This window comes from Trichosurus vulpecula, chromosome 5 (assembly GCF_011100635.1).
Source record: "Trichosurus vulpecula isolate mTriVul1 chromosome 5, mTriVul1.pri, whole genome shotgun sequence".
Classification (NCBI taxonomy): Eukaryota; Metazoa; Chordata; class Mammalia; order Diprotodontia; family Phalangeridae; genus Trichosurus; species Trichosurus vulpecula.
The window spans coordinates 226,414,524-226,430,825 of record NC_050577.1 but is presented as its reverse complement, the minus strand read 5'-3'; the positions used below and the strand labels follow the sequence as shown (position 1 = coordinate 226,430,825).

At 38.9% G+C, this 16,302-nt stretch overlaps 1 non-coding gene across 1 annotated transcript; it reads right to left on the bottom strand.

Annotated features, from left to right (window-relative positions):
* Positions 1-13,423: 13,423 nt before the first annotated feature.
* On the bottom strand, positions 13,424-13,579 carry LOC118852507. The gene has a single exon (XR_005010579.1). It is a non-coding gene; the product is annotated as a U1 spliceosomal RNA (small nuclear RNA).
* Between the last annotated feature and the right edge of the window lie 2,723 nt (positions 13,580-16,302).

Below are 16,302 nucleotides of genomic sequence, written 5' to 3'. Positions count from 1 at the left end.
TCTGTGAGCTTGCTGGTTATGTTATTCAACTCTCACTTCCCCTTTTAAATGATCACAATTAATCCCTCTAATAATCTTAATTAATTAATATTATTAATAATATTAACAGTAGTCAATAATAATTTAATAATAATAATGAAACTTTCCAGAATTTTGCTGAGAGCTACCACAATGCTTAGCATTGACTACAAGCATATTGAATAAATTAATGAATCTTCTTTTCTACTGTGATAGATGGAATGCAATGGATATTATGTTTCTCTTACCCCAATAACTTTGGAGTGGGGGAAAATTCCATCTGAAATAAATATTACTTTGTAAAGGCTAATCTGGCTATCAAGTGGTTAAATGGAAAGGGGGTGCTGGGGACCCCCTGAAAATGAGGGAACATAACCAACAGGGGCTTGAGTGAATGGCCGAGATGAGAGACATTCCCCCCACCAGAGAACCCTGGGAGAGAGGTGAAATCTAACACACCTCAGTGAGGAGGGGGCACAGTATTCATTCTTATATATGGGGCCTTATCTGCAATAAAATTGGGCCCCTCAAATTTGCTGGGACCCTCTGGAGAGGTTTTCTGCCTGTGCCTTTAAATTTTAGATTCCCTAAATTTCAAAATTCTAGAGAAATTGGCAAAAACAAAAATTTTGTTTAAGCTATAATTGTACGGATAAGTTTTTTTTTCTTGATATGTATTCCCTCACAAGTCAGTCCCATTGATGTAATTTTGAAAACTTTTCACTTGCTGATTGCTTGAATGTTTAAAAACTGATTCTTTCTATGTGACTTAATCCTGTACAAGTACTGATATCAAGATGAATGTGAGAAATCTGGAATCATTAGATTGCTACTGCATAGTAGAAATAAATGTTCAGGCTAAGCTTTTGTGTTTAGACAGACCTAGAGTGCTTGTCTGTTTCTGTGAGATTCAAACGCTGTACAACTTCTAAGGGTGAGAATGCTTGTGCCTAAAATCCACAAATAGTTGACATTCTTCACTGCTTCTCTAACTGAGCCTGCTTGTCTTCTTGGCCTGTTGTGTGAGTTTGCATTTCCATATGAATTACTCTTCCAATAGTAGAGATCCATCGGGAAAATTTGGGGGGGGGGGCGAGGCTTTTGGAGATAAGGACCAGAGGAAGTTTGCCTGGACTTCTATGGAGATTCCCTATGTTACAGGTACTCCTAGAGAATTTTAGTCTGCCCTATGTAGAAGGTACATTTTTTGTCCAGATTCCAGATAGATGGCCTTATGCACTGGGGGTTGTCATGGAAGAGTTTCCAGTCAGGGCACAGGGTGGAAACCTGGGACTTTCTACCGTCAGAGCAGGTAGTATTACCATTTATAGATTAGAATCTCTGTAAGTTGAAAAATTAAGGCCAATCAGCACTGGTAGAATGAGTTTCCTTACTGGGAGTTCCATATACCAGTGAAATCACAAACTGGGGGTATAAGAGGTGGGAAAAAAGCCCGGTGTAGTATTGGCTAAGGAAGCTGAAGCTCTGAGTTCAAATCTCATCTGTGCTAATTGTGTGACTTTAAGCAAGTCACTTCATCATTCTGTGTTTTAATTTTCTTATCTTTAAAATGAAGGAGTTGAGCTAAGTGACCTATAAAATCCCTTCCAGCTCTAAAATCTTTTATTTTATAATCTCGGTATAATTTAAATGGCAAGATCAGTTAAAAAAAAAACCAAATAGAAATCATCCTGTTTTAGAAAGAAGCCTTGTTAAATGACAACATAAGACACTGGCTACTGCCCTTTAAAAATGTTCCTCAAATTTGGCAATTCTCTCAAATCTTGTTAAAATCCTCCCAGAAGTAAACCATTGCTTTAGATTATGCCTTTCTCATGTAGTTTTATGAATCCGTGGATGACAAATGCAGAGAACAAGAAAAGAAAATCCACTTAATTGGAATAAACCACAGTCGAAATAAAATAGACAAACATTGTAATTACATAAAAGTTTTGCTTCATGAAAACCATTCATTGAATTAAAGTCAGTGCAGTTAGTTTATCTCTCCCTAAGAGGCTGGGTAGGTTGGTATCATTAAGCGTTATTAATGCTAGCAGCATAAATGTATTTAACTAAGTTACATTGTAGTCATTTTTTTCCCCTTTAAATGTAGCTGAGGAGTTGAATTTTCTGTTCACTGTCAACATCAGCAAATATAAGTCTCCTTGATAGTGGCTAATGAAGAACCAAGAACTGTAGCTAATGCCACAAATTGGTTATCATGGAACAGCAGGACCTCTGGGAGCTCTCCGATGTTAGAGAACTGCAGAATCTCAGAGGCCATATGTTCCAATCTGCATCTGAACAATATCCTCTTTAAACATACCCAAGAACTGGTCTTCCAGTGTTTGCTTAATGACCTTCAGCAAAGAATGCATTACACATTTGAGAAAGTCTCATTTTCAGGAAATGAAATTCCCATCCATTGATCCCCTTAGAGTTTCAGTCTAGAGTGTAGGAAGTTTGTATGTAGTAGAAAGTGTGATGGGCTTGAAATCAGGGTTGTTTCCCGCCTCCCACCCTCAATAGCTAAATGACCATAGCTGAGGCAACCTCTCTGTGCTTCAGTTTTCTCATCTGTAAGATAGGTCAGTGATACCTACCTTGCAGAGTTACTATGAGGTTCAAATGAGATAATGTATGTCAAGTGTTTTCCATACTTTAAAGCATGATATTAATATCATTTATAATTAGTGGCTCTAGTTCCACCTTCTGGGGATAAGCAGTACAAGTGTAATAGCTTCCACATAAGTATTATTGCCCTAAGATGCCAACCCTGTCATTTAGAAAGGCAACTGATAAATCAGATTATAGGGCAGTGGATTAACACAATCTCTCTGTCAAAATTAATCTCTTCTATCTTTTCTCTTAATTTCCCTACTCACTGCCATCCCAGTCTACATGGAAAGAACCCACTTCCTCTCTAAGGGCTTAGCATCTTTCTCTCATCTAACTCCTATGTTCCTTCGGACATACAAGTAGTCTGTATACTTTGTTATGGCTCACTCTATGGTGTCTCCAAGGCCCAACTCTTCTCTCTGTTTGTAGTTGTGTTCATCCTTCGTTCTTGAAGAGAACCATGACATGAGGGAAATGATGACAGGACTTGCAGTTGACTTTCATTTGAGTGAGAGAGGGCTGTGCAAGGTCACTAGCCTCACTTTTTTCTCCAGAGCCATCTGGGTCCTGTGGCCTGATATTTACCAGAATGACTGGAGATGGCCCAGGATGCGTTAGGAGACGCTGGCCCTTTCAGGCTAAGGTCTTTTCAGGTTCTCACTTTGAGTGAGGTAACGTCCATTCAGTGAATAAATAGGCCTCTGTAAGAAGTTAATCAAGGGATGGCCCCTTTAATCAAGTTGTAGGAAGTAGATGGCTACTTTTCTGGGAGGTACAATGGAATGCGAATAGGTTTTGAAGTCATATGAGTCTAGGGTTTGAAGCCTGGCTCCAGCATTCACTAACAAAATGATCCTGGACCTAGTCCGTAGATTGAGAATTGATACTAGCGTGGCCAGCTTCACAGAATGTGATCTCTTAGAGAGGAAGGACTATGTTACCTTCCCATTTATACCCAGCATTTAGCACATTTTGTACAAATAGCTAGGTACCTATTAGGGTGAACAGTGAATCCCTTGAAGTGGTTGCATTATATAAATTTTCACTGCATATTTTTATTGGCCTGGAACAAATTACTATATTGTAGTAAGCACTTAGAAAATGACCTTTCTCATTTATTCATTCATTGATTGACTGTGTTATTGTGATAGGTTAAATAGGTAGATAGATTAAAGACTTATTAAGCAATTAGCAGACACTATGCTAAGCTCTGAGGGCACAAATACAAATAAACAAGACGTCTCTGCCCTCATGGAGCTTACACTCTAACCTCATGTGTCAACACATAAAGGGGTACCAGACAGGAAGAGGACAGGGAAAAGTAAAAATGTGCTGGTAGATGTTTAACAACTAAGTCTGTGGGGTATGAAATGTAGCTATGACACACTTCTAAGTTTAATTATCATTCAAGTTTAATTATCACTATTAAAACCTTCTCCGTCACTTTTTTAAAGCCAGACAACCAAAAAAACAATAAATCAAGCCCTTTACTGCAGTGCTTCTGAATTGTAAATGTTAACATTGAAAATTTAACTATCAGCTCTTCCAAGCTGGTTGGAGTTGCCTCTAGCATACTTCCAAGAGAAGGAGAATGGCAAGGAGACAGTTAGGAATTAGCCTGAACCACTGCAAGATCAAAAATTCACCTATGAGGTTGGGGGAGAGGGGCATGAGAAAAGAAGGAAAGGGCTTTGGAGAGCTTTCTGAGTGAGATTTCCCAAATTACACTGCGGAAGATATTTTGGAGAATACAAAAAACAGTCCTTGACAAGGAATATAAGATACATACTGCAATAATTCCACTGAAGCCCTGCTTTTTTTTTAATGAGTCCTGTAATTTCATTGTTGAAAGGCTCTTCTGGAAAGGAGGATCTTTTTACCATTTTGGGATGAGTACTTGTCCTGCCATTTTTAGTCTTAGAGACTGTCCCAGAGGCACTGAGAGGTCCAAGGACTTGCCCAGAGTTACACAGCCAAAATGTGTCAGAGGTGAGTCTTGAATGTATGTCCTCTTGATCTGAGATCAACTCTTTGTTTCTCCACCACTGGCTCTCTCATTGACTCCTCATTGGTTATTCAGGTTCTCCAAGGTTATATGAATAAAATAGAAGCTCTGGGAGGTCTTGCCAAATAGAAGACATTGAGTATGTGCCCATAAGACACTGGTTATAGGATAATTAGTATTTTGGTCATGGCAGTTATTAAGAACCATCTACCAAATAAGTAGAAATAGTCATCCTACAAGTCAAGTTACAGACTATGGAAATATTGAATTACTGAAATAAAATAGTAAGTATCAAAGAAAAGAGGAAAACAATATTCTGTGGGAGCAGAGATCTGGAAGAAGTTACTTCCAACTCGGGGGAAGAAGAAGAAGCAGGAAATGCTTCATGGAAGACATCACTCATTTCTTTTGGGGAGTAAATATGCCACAATAAAGACAATCATTAACTATCCTCACATACCTCAAGGAGGATTGATTAACAAACTATGGTCATGAAGTGCAGGCCAGGGGTTAGATTCCCAGGTAGGCCATTTACCTTTATCTTGCTCTATGGCTATAGTTCACAACCCTAACCTCAGCCAGCCTTTGGTCACATAGAGTGATTAGATAAGACTATGGAGGTGTATCAGTGAACATTCATTCACACTATTAGAAAAACAACTAACTTAAGGCACACAATCTATTGGTGGTAAAAAAAAATGGCATTATCTTTATTTACAAAAGACAGAATGGTTCTTCCTGCTCAGGGGAAAAAACATATACCCATCAGAGTATTACTTTACCCATATTAGGTTCTCAATAAATGTTTGTTGAATATTGAATGAAATGGTTCCATCTTTCAAAAAGAAACTCTGATTGAAGAACTCCCAAGCACAGGTTTTCATCAAGTCTTACTGTTTTTCCTTTGCCTTGGCAAAAAATTGAAACTGATTTTTCATTTCCCCTTAAGTAACAATCCACTCTATTGTTCCCTTACAAATATGAGAAAAGCAGCCAAAGGGTGTGGTTATCAGAGGTGAGATAGTCAATAATAACTCATGCTGGTTATTTCAGTTTTCATTATGGTGACAAACAATGACCAACTTTAAATGTATCCCTTTTTTGGCAAGCACTAGATTAAATACTTTATTGAAATCTGATGGTGTGGCAATTCTGCCCTTTCTCATTACACTCTGTCCATTGGTTTTCTTTAGAAATGCTACATGTTAATTTTTCCATCTCTCAAGGACTCCTGGACATACTGAGATATAACTAGTACCTGTAAAGAATGAAACAAGGTTGGTACTGGCCCTGTTTTCTGCAACCCTGACTTGTGATGTGGATGAAAACAATTCATCCCCAACAGCTTCCTAGGCCATTCAATTCAACCCTTTCCCAGTCCAAGGCTCAACACAATGCCTGGCATATATTAAGCGTTTATTGTTTATTCACTGACTGACCGACTGATTCCTGGTCTGTATTTCTTCTTACTCAAGAAAAAAAAAATCATACACAAAATAGAATATTCTCTAATATATTCCCTGGTGGAATGGAGCTGATACACGTAGCTCCCATCCATCCTCAATGCATTGCTTATTTATGAAGTGGTGGTACGGTGGATAGAGCGCTGGGCCTAGAGTCAGGAAGACCTGAGTTCAAATGTGATCTCAGACACTTACTAGCTATACAACCCTGGGCGAGTCACTTAACTCCAATTGCCTCTCCCCTCCCCACCCCCCCCCAAAAAAGATAACTCTCTATAAGGGGCAGCTAGATGGTGCAGTGAGTAGAGCACTGGCTCTGGAGTCAGGAGGACCAGAGTTCAAATCCGGTCTCAGACATTTGACACACTTACTAGCTGTGTGATCATGGGCAAGTCACCTAACCCCAATTGCCCTGCCTCCCACCCTCCAAAAAAAAAATTAAGAAGATATTTCCCTGAAAAAAAAATTAAAAAGGGGAAAGCTAGGTGGCACAGTGAGTAGAGCATGGGCCTTGGAGTTAAGAGAACCTGAGTTTAAATCCGGCCTCAGACACTTGACATACTTACTAGCTGTGTGACTTTGGGCAAGTCACTTAACCCCAATTGCCCTGCCTTCTGCCCCGAAAAAAAAATTAAAAAGGAGAGAAGAGAAGAAGCATCTAAGTCAGCAGCTAGGTGGTGCCATGGATAGAGCACCAGGCCTTGAGTGAGGAAGACTCATCTTCCTGAATTCAAATCTGGCTTCAGATACTTACTAGCTGTGTAACCCTGGGCAAGTCACTTAACCCTGTTGACCTCAGTTTCCTCATCAGTAAAATGAGCTGGAGAAGGAAATGGCAAACCACTCCAGTATTTTTGCCAAGAAAACCCCAAATGAGATCACAGAGTCAGCGGCAACAACAGATCTAAGTGAAGAGGCAGTTGAGGATGTGCGTGTATCAGGGCCTATGGAGGAGATGAACATTTGTGATGCACATAGACATGTCCTGGGTTGGGAAAGTAGGTTCCTGGATCAGGAAGTAGATGTGCCTGGGGAAACTGCCCCCTAACTCTGCAAATATTATATTTTCAAAACTTTGCTATTATAGTCAACCAACAACAAACACTTTGCCAGATATTTGATGAATTAGTTGAATTTGACAAATAGCCAAACAATGAACAGAATAGAATGCCCCCTTTATTCAAGCCATTGTGATCAGTACTGAGATGGGGAGGGTTGACAGGGAATTAGATAAAGATATTTAAGATACGATTCTGATTCTCAATGAATTCTCAATACAATTGGAAGGAAAAGACACGTTATGCAGAATTGCCTGTTAACTGGTACTTCTACACATATGCATCGTGATTATCAGTTATAAAAGTGGCTTTGAAGCAATACAAGACCACAACTCTATTTCCAATTCACTGATAATTGAATCGATCCATGGTCTTACTAAAGGGGACTGTCCTTTCTCCACTGCAGATTACAATGCCTCCACAACATATACTGTGCAATTTCTACCCCTGTTTTTCCTTAAATAATCCATAGAGAATATAGCCACCATGGTGAATTCCTTTCTTTCTTTTTTTTTTTTAAATATTGCATGGATAAGACTTTAGTACTTAGCCTATAAGAAATGATGAGCAGGACTTCAAAAAAAACCTGGAAAAACTTAAATGAACTGATGCTGGGTGAGGGGAGCAGAACCAGGAGAACATTGTACACAGTTACAGCCACACTGTATGATGACTAACTTTAATAGACTTGGCTCTTCTCAGCAATGCAAGGTTCTCAGACAACTCCAAAAGGTTCATGGAAAATGCTATCGACATCCAGAGAAAGAATAACTGAGTCTGAATGCAGATTAAAGCATATTATTTGCTATCTTTCTCTCTTGTTTTATTTTGTTTCTTCTTTCTCATGGTCCATTCCATTAGTTATAATTCTTCTTTGCAACATGGCTAATGTGAAAAAATGTTTAATGTCAACTTATATGTAGAGCCTATCTCAGATTGCATGCTGTCTTGGGAAGGTGGGGAAGAGAGGGAGGGGGAGAATATTTGGAACTCAAGTCCTTGTGGAACTGAATGTTGTAAACTAAAAATAAATTTTAAAATTAAAAAAAAAAAAGACCAGCACTTAGGCTTTCTCTTATCTGTATTTTATGTGTACTCCATCCCTGACCTTTCCCTTTTTTAATCATACATGATGTTGATTATATTTCTCACATGTAACCAGTGACCCATAACTGATGTTGGATCATGCTTGATGCCGGAAAGATAAGCTGGGGCCAGGTTGTGAATGGCTGTCAAAGCTAAAAAGAGGATACTATATTTGACTCTAGAGAAAACAGGGAGCCAGCGAAGTTCATTGAAGAGAACAATGACTTAATGAGAACTGAACTTAGGAGAATCACATTGGCAATCATGGGGAGGGTGGGCTGGAGGAGTAGTGAGAGGCTTCAGATAGGGAGACCAATCTAGAGGCTACCGAAAGTCTTGGAGAAAGGTAATAAAGGCCTGAACTAAGGTGGTGGCTGTCAGAATAGAGGGGATGATTCAGATGTGAGACATGTCATGGGGGTAGAAACAGCAAGATTTGGTGATGAATTGGCTATGTGCTCTGAGGGAGAGTGAGCAGTTGGGGATAATACTGAAGTTAGACCTGGGAAAGTGAAAGAATGTTGGTATCTTTGAAAGAGATAGGGAAATTTAAAAGTGATGCGGCTCTTGGAGGAAAAGATAGTGAGTTTGAAAGGTCTTTGGGGCACCTATTTTGAAATATTCAATAGGCCGTTGGTGATGGGAGACATGAAGCTTAGGGGGAGAGCTGGGCAGGATATACAGCCCTGAGATGATCATGAGATCCATAAGAGCTGATAAAGTTATCAAAAGGAAGAGTAGAGACATACAAAAAGCAAGACTAGGGTAGAACCTTGGGAAATACCCAGAGTTAGGGGGCATGAGATGGATGGTGAGCTAGCAAAGCAGATTGAGAAGGAACTGTGATGCTAGTAAAAAGAGGCATCAAAAGACAGTAGTGTCATGACAAATAGAAGAAAGAGAATCTAGGAGGAGAGAGTGGTCAACAGCATCAAAGGCAGCCACTCAAGAAGGATGAGGATTGAGAAAAGACCATCAGATTTCACAATTAAGAGACCATTAGGAACTTTAGAAAGGTAGTTTCAGTTCAGTGAGGTCATAAGCCAGACTGAAGATGATTGAAGAATCACAGGAGAGGAAGTGAAAGCAATGAGTCCACGTACACAGTATCTTCTAAGAGATTGGCTTAGATAGGGAATCGGATGAGATGCTAGGGTACGGTGCTTTTACTCTGCCATCTTGGCTCTGCCCCGCAGTGACAGTTTTTAAAGGACGTATAAAACTTGGGTCTATTTGATGGTCAGTCATTTAATCCCCAGGGCCTCATTTTCCTCAACTGAAAAATGAAAAGATTGTACTAAATGATTGCCAAAATCTCTTCTAGTTCTAACTATGCCACCCTGTGAAAGCTTCCATTGTTTAAGACTCTTCTCATGGTTAATATGGAAATAAGTTTTGCACATGTAGAATCTGTATCTAACCGTTTGCCATCTCAGAGAAGGGGGAGGGAAAGGAAGGAACAGAAGGAAGGAAGGAAGAAAGGAAGGGAGGGAGGGAGGGAGGAAGGAAGAAAGGGAGAGAGAGAGGGAGGAAGGAAGGAAGGAAGGAAGGAAGGAAGGAAGGAAGGAAGAAAGGAAGGAAGGAGAGAATTCGGAACTCCTCTTGTGACCTCATGTTCCTAAGTGCTATTACTACTTTGTCATGTAGTAAGTACATTGAATAATATGGTAGCTCCACCATTCATGACATGAATGTTTCTAAAGAAATGCCAAAGGACCTATTCTATTTTTATGATTTGTTGTGCCCATTTTAATGACGCATTTTCAGAAAAAGCTCTCCACGCAGAGCTGTAACAAACGTGGCAGTTGGGACTTTGCTCCAGGGCGTTAATATCTTGGATGAAGTATATTTGTTCCTACTGGTGAGCACTGTTCCCTAATCTTATAGCCTTCTGTTGGCTTGTAAACAGGTTAAATGACTTGCCTAGGGTCACACAGCTGGTATATCCTCAGCTCTTGACCCAGGGCTGATCACATAGTAGGTACTTAATAAAAGTTTATTGACTATTGAACTTCCTCTGCTCAGAGACTCTGTTGGTTGAGGGATAGTGTACTCCCCAGGTGTTACATCTGTTCTTGCTATATGTTTACAATAAATCTCCTTGTAAAAGGTAATTAAAGTTAATTAGTTAAAAAGAACTGGGGCACCAATCACTAGATGCTATTAGTGAGGCCAACACACCAAAATAGTTGCTTAAGCTGATGACGTTAGAGACAAGGTACTCCAACCCTGCAGGTATCCCTGTTGATACAGCTGGCCTTGTTCTGAGGCAGTGAGGACTAAGAATCACTACACTACATTGTGGGTTGCTACTGCTCATAATCTTCGATCCAAACAACGCTGCTCTCTCTATTGTAGACATAGATGCAAATTGCTCCCTATGTAGTCCTTCCCATATCGTGCAATTCTTATTCATTGAGAATCGACCCAAAATACAAGAAATACTGTTCTGCTTTTTTTTTGTTTTTTAAATATTCTGTGCACCTCAGTATAGCCCCCTCATTCTTCCCACATACTTCATTTTCTGCTCATGCATTTCCCTGAAGCTATTCCTCAGCTCTTCTTGTTCCAAAGTCATTTTTGGAAATGTGTTGCAGCTTCCTTACCCTCACCATCCATCCCTCTATTACCCTTTGGGTCACCCACAATTTTCAATCTTTGGAGACTGTGGTGTGCCAATATTTGCAAGCCACATAGCATCACCAGAAGAACATTTGTATTTTTTTTTAAAGATGATTCTTTACACTGAGCTGCAATTTGGGATGGTTGCAAGCAATCCAATCAAATGACTTTGCATTAATATTGGTTGTCTTAATAGCTACACCCCAAGTAAAACTTTTCAAAAGTTAAAATAAATGTTACCAAACATAGGAACTAGAAATAGTTTGACTAAGTTTAGAGTAGAATTCAGCATTCTAGGCAAATGCCTGGTCATTCAAACACACTATTCTTTGCTCCTTAAACTGGATAATGTTTAATTCATAACCTAAGTAGTACAGACAAGTGAATGAATGCGTGCTTCTGACACAGGAAATTATGGGCTGAACGCATCAGAGCAAAGATCACGTGCAAAGGCTCTTAGGGTATTGTTTTATTTCTATATTTAAAAACTAAATGGCATCCCTATTTATTATTGCCATCAACTTTCAAAATTTAACAACCAGTTTTTAGCAATAATTATTACTATATTTAAAGGAAACTGACATGGTAGATGCAATTTTGTTATTCACAAAGTTGCAGGTTTCCTATAAATAAAGGAAGGTGGCAATTATCACAAGAACATTTGTTACATTTTGCATGGGGTTGAATAGAGAACACGAGTGGCATTTGTTTCTTAAAATTTAGAATGCAAAAGTAGTCAATTATGATTCCAGCTTCCATATTTAACAACCGTGTTCTTCATTAAAGATCAGCTGAATCGCTCTTGTATTCTAAACTGAAATTAACCAAGAGCGGGAAAGATGAGCTGAATATCTTTCTGTAGGAGACACCATTTGTGGAAACGTTTCCTGTATCTGGACCATAGTTTCTTGGGGATGGAGGGTGATTTTAAGGTCCATTTTCCAAATGAATTACCATCTTCAAGAGTGGGAGGTGTAATCCCAGTGATGTAATCATTGATCCTTCAAAACACTGAAATTAATAGCCCCAAAATATTACCCCAGAAACTGAAATGTTCGTTCCCTTTTGTATCAAATAATTTCTTTTAAGGTACATAGTCAGTAAGTTTGGAACAATGATTTGCATAAACCAGAATTAATTCAACATGTGCTTCAAGTGTTTGCAGAAATTTTTGATGGATGAAAGTTTTGGTTAAAATCATTTTTAAGATTGGGGCAGTCAGGTGGTACAGTGGTTAGAGCACTGGCCCTGGAGTCAGGAGGACCTGAGTTCAAATATGGCCTCAGATGCTTACTAGCTCTGTGGCTATGGCAAGTCCCCTAACCCTGTTTGCCTCAGTTTCTCACCTGTAAAATGAGCTGGAGAAGGAAATGGCAAACCACTCCACTATCTTTGCCAAGAAAACCCCAAATGGGGTCACAGAGAATTGGACACGACTACAAGGACTCAATAACAACAATTTTCAAGATTATTGTCTGTCTTCCTCTGCCTCAAATTTATTTGAGTATTGAGTATAATAGTCTAATCTGGAAATTCCACGGAGGTCATATATTCCACTAGAGCGTCCATCAGGGAAGGAGGTCATAAGATCATAGAACTAGAAAGGACCCCAAAAACCAGTTACTCCAAATCCTCCCTCCCTCAATTTTACAGATGAAGAAAGTGAGTCTCAGGGAGATGAAGTCTGCACGAAAGTCACACAAGTTGTAAGTATCAGAGTTGGCATTTGAACCCAAGTTTTCTGACTTCAGATCCAGTTATCCTTCTACTATACCACACTGTCTCTCAGGATTGAAGACCTTAGGTTTTAAAGGAAAGTGAAAGTCACTAGATAGCCCAAATGCCAGATTAGAATTCAGGATTAATTAGAGATCTAAACAAGTTTGCGAATCTCCCAAGAAAAGGTTAGCTGGGTTATTGCCAACAGAGCATATGGATTTCTTCTTAATATTAATGGCCTATAAGAACTACACCGGTAAGCTTCATCTGTATTGGACCTTGACCAGTTCATTTTCTTCTCTATTATTATATTTTATTGTAACTCAGTAGCAAAGGAAGTTGGTGATCCTCACACACAGATCATGGGCTTTTAATCATAGACAATAGTTTAAAATACTGAGAATGAGAGTTGAATTTCTGCTAGTGAGAGAAATGATACTCAGGAGATCCCACTTGGATCAGGGATTGCCTTTCAATAAGTTTCCAAGTCATTTTTTCCTGAGAAAAGAGACTTGAGTCCAAAGAACAATTTGTAGAAATAACATATGAAAATTACTTTGGGAGACTGGATGTTTTTCATGAGTTACTTAGTCAGTATTATTCTATTATTCAAAGTCACAATTTCCTCTAATGATAGAGTTGATTCCACAAACCACTCTTCACCAAAAAGATAGGGACATAATCACACAGCTCAGAATTGCAATGGTCATCCTGTTCAATCCATATCTGAAATTCCTTATAACATCACCAGTAAGTGGTCATCCAGCCGTCACTTGAAGACTTGAGGAGAAGGACTATTTGAGACTATACGGTATTCCATTTTTAAATAGCTCAGAGGAAAAACTACAAAGACAGTTCTTCTTAGGATAAATTCTGCAGTTTCTTACTTGGGGAAATTTCTGGGACCAGCACACCTGGAATTCAATGAATGTGCCTCACCCTGGGAAATCTGCTTTCTTTAAGGTGATGTCTCCCTGCCAGGCAAGTAGTCTCATAGGTTGCTGAATATGAAACACAATGACACACAGTGGCAACAGATTCACCTCACAATAATATGACTCACTGGGCAAGGATTATCACCTGCTAATAAAAAATTATTGAATACCCATTCTGTACAAGGCACTGGGGATACAAAACCTACTCCTGCTTTTCAAGAAGCTTACATTCTTCTGGTGGTAAGACAACATCAATCAATCAATGAGCATTTATTAAGCACCTACTAAGTGCCAGTTACAGTTCTAAACACTGGAGATACGAATGGCTATGCTGGAGCCAGCTCAAACTAATTTGGGAGAGCCAATTGTAAGCTTTCAGTGTGAGCATTTACACCAGAGAAATTGGCAAATATCACAAATCAGGACTTGATTTATTGTTGTTGTTTATTTTAATTATCTAGACTTAAACAGTGATGGGGAAAATGTTAAAAGTGCAGATTAAACTTAAAAGTGTGTCATGCATGCATTTCCCCCAACCCCCAGAGATCTGATCATTAAACATTCACTAGTGAACCACTGGATACAAATATGAAAGTGAGATAACCCCTGCTTTCCAGAAGGTTAAGTTCTATTAGCTTTCACGTGAACAAATAAATAAACTCAAAGTAACTTGAGGAGGAAGAGAGTATTAACAAGTGGGAGAGCAAGGAAGGCTTCATGGAGGAGACAACATATAAGCTGATCTTTGAAAGAAGCTAAGCGTTCTAAGAGTTGGTTTTTTTTTTTTAGTTGTGAAGTACAATCAATGTTAAAAGCAGAGAAATGGGAGATGAGATATTGAGTTGTTCATTTTGACTCAAAAGTACAGTATGTGTAGGGGAAATAACAGAAGAACAGTAATTAAATTTTCAGAAAACCAATGAAGTATATTGAAGTCCCTCATCTGAAGATTCTTTCCAGACTTATTTCTCTATGGACCAACTAAACTGGAATTTTATATACATTCTGCATACATAGCAAGCCATCTTCCATATCCATTACTTTGACTGCCTATCCATTATTGCTTGAATGCTCTTCCAACGCAACTCTACCTCATGGAATTCTTTCCTTCCTTCAGGACTTAATTCAAGCACAATCTTCTACATGAAGCCTTTCCTGATTCCCCTCCCCCAAGCTTCTAGTGCCCTTCATCCCTAAACTACCCTGTCTTCATTTTGCATACACTTATGCATGTATATACTGCACATACATGTACATACTGGATACATGTGCACATACACGTTTCCCCCAATAACGTAAGCCCTTTCAGCACAGGGATGGTTGTATTTTTATCTTTCTGTATCTACTGCCTAATATTGCCGAGCATATAGTGAGTGCTTAATAAGCGGTTTTGGTTTAGATTTTCACAAAAAGAAAGCTAGGGGTTGGTGAATTTGATTTCAATTCTTGGCAAAATTCTAATATTTTATTAAAGAGGTGATCGTTGAGAACCTAGAAAGGCAAGCAGCGATTACTACCAACTAATGTGAATTCATCAGAAGAGCTAGAGTAGTCTTCCTTTATGACAGGTTTACTAGACTGGTCATCCCAAAGTCCTATTTGAGTGTTTCATTGTGGTATGCAAGTGACATTGAGTTCTTAATAGTTGAGCCAGCAGATTGAAAGCTTTGGCAAGTTTTGCCCTGTTGGGAGGGTTTTGAGAATAATCCCTGTCACAGACTATTGTCCTTTTCTTGCTGTTTGTCCTTTGTTCTCAAAGAGGACCAATGACATCACAAGGGTGATATCTTGGACTAACCTGGAGAAGCTCACCACCAATAGGCTGTCGACTTAGGTCACGAAGCAGCAAAGTGGCACAATGGATAGAGCAGGGGGCCTGGAGTCAGAAAGATCTGAATTCAAATTTGGCCTCAGACGCTTACTAGCCATATGACCTTGGGCAAGTCAATTAACCTCTGCCTCAGTATTCTCAATGATAAAATGGGGATAATAATAGTGCCTACTTCGTAAGGTTGTTGTGATGATCAAATGAGAATATCTGTAAATTTCTTAACACATTTCATGGAATGTAACATTCCTTTCTTCTTCACTTATTCTTGTATTATAGCCTCCCCAACCCTTGCTTTGGAAAGCCATGTCTGCTTTATTGAATGAGATTCAGCTGGGCAACCGTCTTATTGTCCACTCACTAAAAGATTCTTAAAGTTGCTACCTGAAAAGGATGGTGTTTAATTGAACCCTCAACCCCTTTCCTGGAGGAGTCTTCTTAAATACTATCCTCTCTTACTGATAACAGATGGTAGACAATGAAGGAGTAATGCTCATAAGGGTTGGTGAAGAATGCTGACATAGAATTTAAAAAGAATGGAATGTTGGTAACAATCTGTAGCATATGAAGCCCTCCTGGATTTCTCTTTCTAACTATCTAGGACCATCTGTGCTGAGGGCTGTCAACCTGAATTTCTATTTGAGGAAAGAATTTTTTTAAAAAGCTAGGGCTCTGATCTAGATAAATAGAGATGGAGAGGGAGGAGAGTTATATGAAATTTTTTTTTGTAAATATCTTGAATGATGTGAAGAGGGTGAACTTAAGCCTTTCACAAAATCCTGAATACCCGCAGCAGGGAATATCCTCTTAAAAACTGAAAAAGACAGTTTTAAGACAGATAATACAAAGCATTACTTTGAAATTTTATTAGTGAATTCATATACTCCATTATTTCAGGAGACAATAAACTGAAAATATAAATATTTCAATACTTTAAAAACCTGAGATT